This window comes from Nycticebus coucang, chromosome 22, assembly GCF_027406575.1.
Source record: "Nycticebus coucang isolate mNycCou1 chromosome 22, mNycCou1.pri, whole genome shotgun sequence".
NCBI classification, from domain to species: domain Eukaryota; kingdom Metazoa; phylum Chordata; class Mammalia; order Primates; family Lorisidae; genus Nycticebus; species Nycticebus coucang.
In genome coordinates this window covers 42,026,167-42,032,688 of record NC_069801.1, presented here as the reverse complement: position 1 = coordinate 42,032,688, position 6,522 = coordinate 42,026,167, and the positions used below count along the sequence as shown (strand labels likewise).

The 6,522-nt window shown below is 47.5% G+C and overlaps 1 pseudogene; it reads left to right on the top strand.

Annotated features, from left to right (window-relative positions):
- Nucleotides 1–5,657: 5,657 nt before the first annotated feature.
- LOC128574594 (migration and invasion enhancer 1-like) lies at nucleotides 5,658–6,007 on the top strand (annotated as a pseudogene).
- Nucleotides 6,008–6,522: the final 515 nt, after the last annotated feature.

The window sequence follows — 6,522 nt, the reverse complement described above, 5'->3', positions numbered from 1 at the left end:
CATAACCTAGAAAGTTGCTGCCCAGGCTCTCTCTGAACTATGGACCCCTATTGTGCAATTTTGTGCCAGCCAACTGTACCAAAGACATGATTTTATTGAATCCTCACAATAAACTTGGAAAATAAATGTTCTTTTTCTTTCTTTTTTTTTTTTTTGGAGAGACAGTCTCACTGTACCGCCCTCATGTAGAGTGTCATGATGTCACACGGCTCACAGCAACCTCTAACTCCTGGGCCTACGTGATTGTCTTGCCTCAGCCTCCCAAGCAGCTGGGACTACAGGGGCCCGCCACAACGCCCGGCTATTTTTTCGTTGCAGTTGGCAGGGGCTGGGTTTGAACCCCCCACCCTTGGCATATGGGGCTGGCGCCCTACTCACTGAGCCACAGGCACCGCCCTGTTGTTTTTATTTTTTAAAAGCCATTTTATTGTAGGATAGCATACATACAGAAAGTGCACAAATCTTAAATGTATGCAGCTGTATGCTGGTTTTGTTGTTGTTGTTGTTGTTGTTTTTTTTTTTGCTATATGACCACTGAAAATACTCATGTTGCAAGCAGGAAGGGATTCATGATCCATTTTACAGATTGGACAGACTCAGCAAGGTTGAAGCTATTTAGAATTTGCCCAAGGTTACATAGCTATTAAATGATAGGTCTGAGATTTTAAATAGTCTTTGCTGGCTGCGCCTAGAGATGTTTTGCATTTATGTCTTTCTTGGCAGGAATGGGCAAGATGTAAGGTTGTCCTGGTGTAGCTGTTTTTTCCCACACCTCTGCTCCCTCCATTACACCCTCCTACCCTGAGGTTATACCTATCTGTCTCCCCTTCATAAGTGGTATCCTGATGAACTAAATGCCCAACGTGTCACGCTATTCTCACAGAAACACTCAGATTCCAGGCAGGCATGGTGGTTCACACCTGTAATCCTAGCACTCTGGGAGGCTGGGGCAGGTGGATTACCTGAGCTCACAAGTTCGAGACCAGCCTAAGCAAAAGCAAGACTTCATCTCTAGGCTTGGCACCTGTGGCTCATCAGCTAGGGCGCCGGCCACATACACCACAGGTGGCAGGTTCGAACCCAGCCCGGGCCTGCCGAAACAACAATGACAATTGGCAGCACCTGTGGCTCAAAGGAGTAGGGCACTGGCCACATATGCTGGAGGTGGCAGGTTCAAACCCAGCCCCAGCCAAAAACTGCAAACAGACAAAACCAATGACAACTACAACAAAAAAAATAGCTGGGCTTGGAAGGCTGAGCCAAGAGAATCACCTAAGCCCAGGAATTGGAGGTTGCTGTGAGCTGTGTGATGTCACAGCACTCTACAGAGGGCGATAAAGTGAGACTCTGTCTCTACAAAAAAAAAGTAGCCGGGCATTGTGGCAGGCACCTGTAGTCCCACTTGGGAGGTTGAGGCAAGAGAATCACTTGAGCCCAAGAGTTTAAGGTTTCTGTGAGCTATGATGCCAAAGCACACTAACAAAGGCCATAAAATGAGACTGTCTCAAAAAACAAACAACTCAGGGCTTGGCGCCTGTGGCTCAGGCGGCTAAGGCACCAGCTACATACACCTTAGATGGTGGGTTCGAATCCAGCCTGGGCCCGCCAAACAACAATGATGGCTGCAACCAAGGAATAGCTGGGCATTGTGGCAGGCGCCTGTAGTCCCACCTACTTGGGAGGCTGAGGCAGGAGAATCGCTTGAGCCCAGGAGTTGGAGGTTGCTGTGAGCTGTGATGCCATAGCATTCTACCCAGGGTGACAGCTTGAGGCTCTGTCTCAAAAAAAACAAAAAAGAGAGAATTGCCTAAGCCCAGGAGTTGAGGTTGCTGTGAGGTGTGACGCCACGGCACTCTACCAAGGGTGATATTTGAGACTCTGTCTCTACCAAAAAAAATTTCATTGTTTATTTTAACTTGAGACGGAGTCTCACTTTCTCACGCAGGCTAGACTGCCATGGTGTCTGCCTAGATCACAGCAACCTCAAATTCTTGGGCTGAAACGATCCTCTTGCCTCAGCCTCTCAAGTAGCTGGGACTATTGGCATGTACCACTACACCTGGCTAGTTTTTTTTATGTTTTTAGTAGAGACAGTCTGGCTCTTGTTCAGCCTGGTCTAGGGTCCTGAGTTCAAGTAATTGACCTGCCTCTGTCTCCCAGAGTGCTAGGATTATAGGTGTTAGCCACTGCTCCCACATCATTATAATATTTTTAACCTTTTTGACTCTATTATTATAACACTTAGCTTATTATTATTATTTTTTTGAGACAAAGCCTCAAGCAATCGCCCTGGGTAGAGTGCTGTGGTATCACAGCTCACAGCAACCTCCAACTCCTGGGCTCAAGAGATTCTCTTGCCTCAGCTTCCCAAGTAGCTGGGACTACAGGTGCCTGCCACAACGCCAGCTATTTTTTGGTTGCGGCATTGTTTGGTTGCGGTTGTCATTGTTGTTTGGTGGGCCCAGGCTGGATTCGAAGTCACCTGCTCAAATGTATGTGGCTGGTGCCTTAGCTGCTTGAGCCACAGGCGCTGAGCCTGTGACAAATTTTTTTTTTTGTTTTTTTTTTTTGAGAGAGAGTCTCACTTTGTTGCGCTTGTTAGAGTGCTGTGGTGTCACAGCTCACAGCAACCTCCAACTCCTGGGCTTAGGGAATTCTCTTGCCTCAGCCTTCCAAGCACCTAGGACTACATGTGCCCCCCACAATGCCTGGCTATTTTTTTGTTGCAATTTGGCCGGGGCGTGTTTGACCCTGCCACCCTCAGTATATGGGGCTGGTGTCCTACCCACTGAGCCACAGGCGCTGCCCAAGAAATTCTTTTTCTTTGTATTGCTATTCTATTTGCTTTTTCCTATTTAAAATTTTTTATTTTTTTACTTTTTAGATTTCTTGTTAAAAACTAAGATACAAAAACACACATCATCTTGGTGTGCACAGGGTCAAGATCATCAACATCACTGTGTTCTACATCTTGTCCCACCCCTAGGTCTTTAGGGATGGATCTGCTGCCTCCTGTGTTGCAAATGTATTCTTCTGGAATACCTCATGAAGGACCTGCCTGAGGCTCTTTCACAGTTAATGTTTTCCTTAGGAGGAGAAGGAGTACACTCTAAAATGAAGGTATAAAAGCCAGGCCTTGTAACTTTTGCCTATAGTCCCAGCACTCTGGGAGGCCAAGATGGGAAGATTGCTTGAGGCCAGGAGTTCAAGACCAGCTTGGGCAACACAGAAAGATTCCCCTCTTGGCACCCGTAGCTCAGTTGGCAGGGCGCTGGTCACATCACATACACCAGAGTTGGTGGGTTTGAATACAGCCCGGGCCTGCCAAACAACAATGACAACTGCAACCAGAAAATAGCTGGGCATTGTGGTGGGTACCTGTGGTCCCAGCTACTTGGGAGGCTGAGGCAAGAGAATCCCTTAAGCCCAGGAGTTTGAGGTTGCTGTGAGGTATGATGCCATGGCACTCTACCCAGGGGGACAGCTTGAGGCTCTCTCTCAATAAAAAAAAAAAAAGAAAAGAAAGAAAGAAAAAAAGATTCCCCTCTTGGCCCACCCATAGCTCAGTCAGCAGGACGCTGGCCATGTACACTTAGGGTGGCTAGTTTGAACCTGGCACAGATGTGCTAAGCAACAATGACAACTGCAACCAAAAATGAATGGCCGTACATTGTGGTGGGCACTTGTAGTCCCACCTACTTGGGAAGCTAAGGCAGGAGAATCATTTAAGTCCAGGAGTTTGAGTTTGCTGTGAGCTGTGATGCTATGGCACTCTACCCAGGGTGACACCTTGAGACTGTCTCAAAAAAAAAAGACAAAGGGCAGCGCCTGTGTCTCAAGGAGTAGGGTGCCGGCCCCATATATAGGGGTGGCGGGCTCAAGCCTGGCCCTAGGCAACAGTGGAAGAAGAAAAAGAAAAAATGATTGCCCTCTGAACAAAAATAGAAAAATTAATGGGATGTGGCAGTAGTCCTAGGTACTCAGGAGGTCAAGGTGGGAGGATTGCTTGATCCAGGAATTAGAGGTTGCAGTGAGCTATGATCTCACCACTGCACTCCAGCCTGAGATTCAGAGTGAAAATAAATTTTTGCTGCCCTTTGTATGGTGCCATGGCGTTGAAGCTCACAGCAATCTCAAACTCTTGGGCTGAAGCAATTCTCTGGCCTTAGCCTCCTGAGTAGCTGGGACTACAGGCTCCTGCCACAATGCCCAGCTTTTTTCTTTTTCTTTTTTTTTTTTTTAGAGAGGAGGTCTCACTCTGGCTCAGGCTGGTCTCCACCTCTTGTGCTCATGCAAGCCACTTGCCTTGGCCTCCCAGAGTGCTAAGATTACAGGCATGAGCCACTGTGCCAGGCCAACATAACTGTTTATTATCATTATCTAGTATGATGTACTATATATTCCAGTAGTCCCCAACGTTTTTGGTACCAGGGACTGGTTTCATGGAAGACGCTTTTTCCAGGGACGGGCATTCGAGGGATGATTTTGATATGAGTCTGCAAGCAATTAATTTATTATGGTCTCTGTGCCATTAAACCTCTCTGCTACTGGTAATCTGTATTTGCAGCTGCTCCCCAGCATCACTGCCTCAGCTTTACCTGAGATCATCAGGTATTAGATTCTCACAAGCAGTGGGCAACCTAGAACCCTCCCATGTGTATGTAACAGTAGAGTTCACACTCCTATGAGAATCTAATGTCCCCACTGATCTGGCAGGAGGCAGAGCTCATGCAGTGATGCCAGCAATGGGAGGAGGTAAATACAGATGGAACTTTGGTCACTCTCCCACCGCTCACCTGCTGTGCATCCTGGAAGAGGTGGTGACCTGGGAGTTGCGGACTGCAGATAAATACTATCATTGTATGTGCTATATTTTTATCTGATTAGCAGTGCAGTAGGTTTGTTTACACCAGCCCGATCACAAACACTTGAGCAACACATTCACTATGACATTATGACAGCTACTATGTCACTAGGCAATAGCATTTGGCTCCCAGCTCCATTATAATCTTTTTTTTTTTTTTTTTTTTTGTGGAGACAGAGTCTCACTTTATCGCACTCAATAGAATGCCGTGACATCACACAGCTCACCACAACCTCCAACTCCTGGGCTTAGGCGATTCTCTTGCCTCACCTTCCCGAGTAGCTGAGACTACAGGCGCCCGCCACAACGCCTGGCAATTTTTTTATTGCAGTTTGGCCAGGGCTGGGTTTGAACCCACCACCCTTGGTATATGGGGCCAGTGCCCTACCCACTGAGCCACAGGTGCCACCCACAGCTCCATTATAATCTTATGGGACCACTGTTGTATATGTGGTTTGTTATTAACCAATACATCCTTATGCAGAGCATGACTGTAGTTAGGAAGCTCTAAGAGTAGATCATACTTGAGATAGTAGTGGTTCAGGCTAGGGTAGAAGTGATAAGGTGGCAAGAAGTGGTCAGATTCAGAATATATTTTGAGAAGACTGCTGACAAGATGATTAGATGAGGGAATGAAGGAAAAGGGGAATAAAGGATAACCCCCTGGGATTCTGACCTGAACAATTGGGCAAATGGTAGGTGCCTTATACCAGAGAGAGAACACCGGGAAAACAATATGTGACTAACAGGGAGAAAAGAATTTTTTTTTAGAAAGTAATTCTTTTTGGCAGCCATGAGTGGGGAGCTGGGGCACTCGTCTGTAGTGCCGCCTCCAGGGGAGGTCGAGCTGGGAAGCAGGGTTCGCATCGTGGTGGAGTACTGTGAACCCTGTGGCTTCGAAGACGACCTACCTGGAGCTGGTGAGTGTGGTGCAGGAGCATTACCCTGGCATTGAGATCGGCAAGATCGCCTGTGGGCACAGGAGCCTTTGAGATTGAAATCAATGGACAGCTGGTGTTCTCCAAGCTGGGGAATGGGGGCTTCCCATATGAGAAAGATCTTATAGAGGCCATCTGAAGAGCCAGTAATGGAGAACTCCTAGAAAAGATCACCAACAGCCGTCCTCCCTATGTCATCCTGTGACTGCACATGACTCTGGGTTCCTGCTCTGTTCCGGGGTCCAAGCCTTGGTTGGTCTCTCCTGTTTGGTCCTGCTGGGGGCTCCCTCTGCCTCCTTCCTCTTACTTACCTCCTGGTAGCTAAGAGACCCTGGCCTCCACTTTGCTCTGTTGGATATAAGGGGGGATTAAAAGCTTCTGTGGTTTTGGGGTAGGAGAGAGATGCTCTCCATGGACATTTCCACAGCCACCATATTACTCCCTTCCCAGGATCAGTGCCAACAAAAGCTGAGTCCTCTCCCCATCTTGGCAGTACCTGTCAGATACCACAGTAGATCTAATATATTCTTCCCTATCCCTGGGCAGTCCTAGCTAATGGCAATAAAGTGGCACTATAAACAAAAAAGAAAAGAAAAGAATTCTATTTGAGCAAGTTAAATTTGAAATGCCTACAAGACATAAGAGAGGGGCTCGCTGCCTGTAGCTTAGCAGCAGGGGCGCCAGCAACATACACCAGAGCTGGCAGGTTTGATTCCAGCC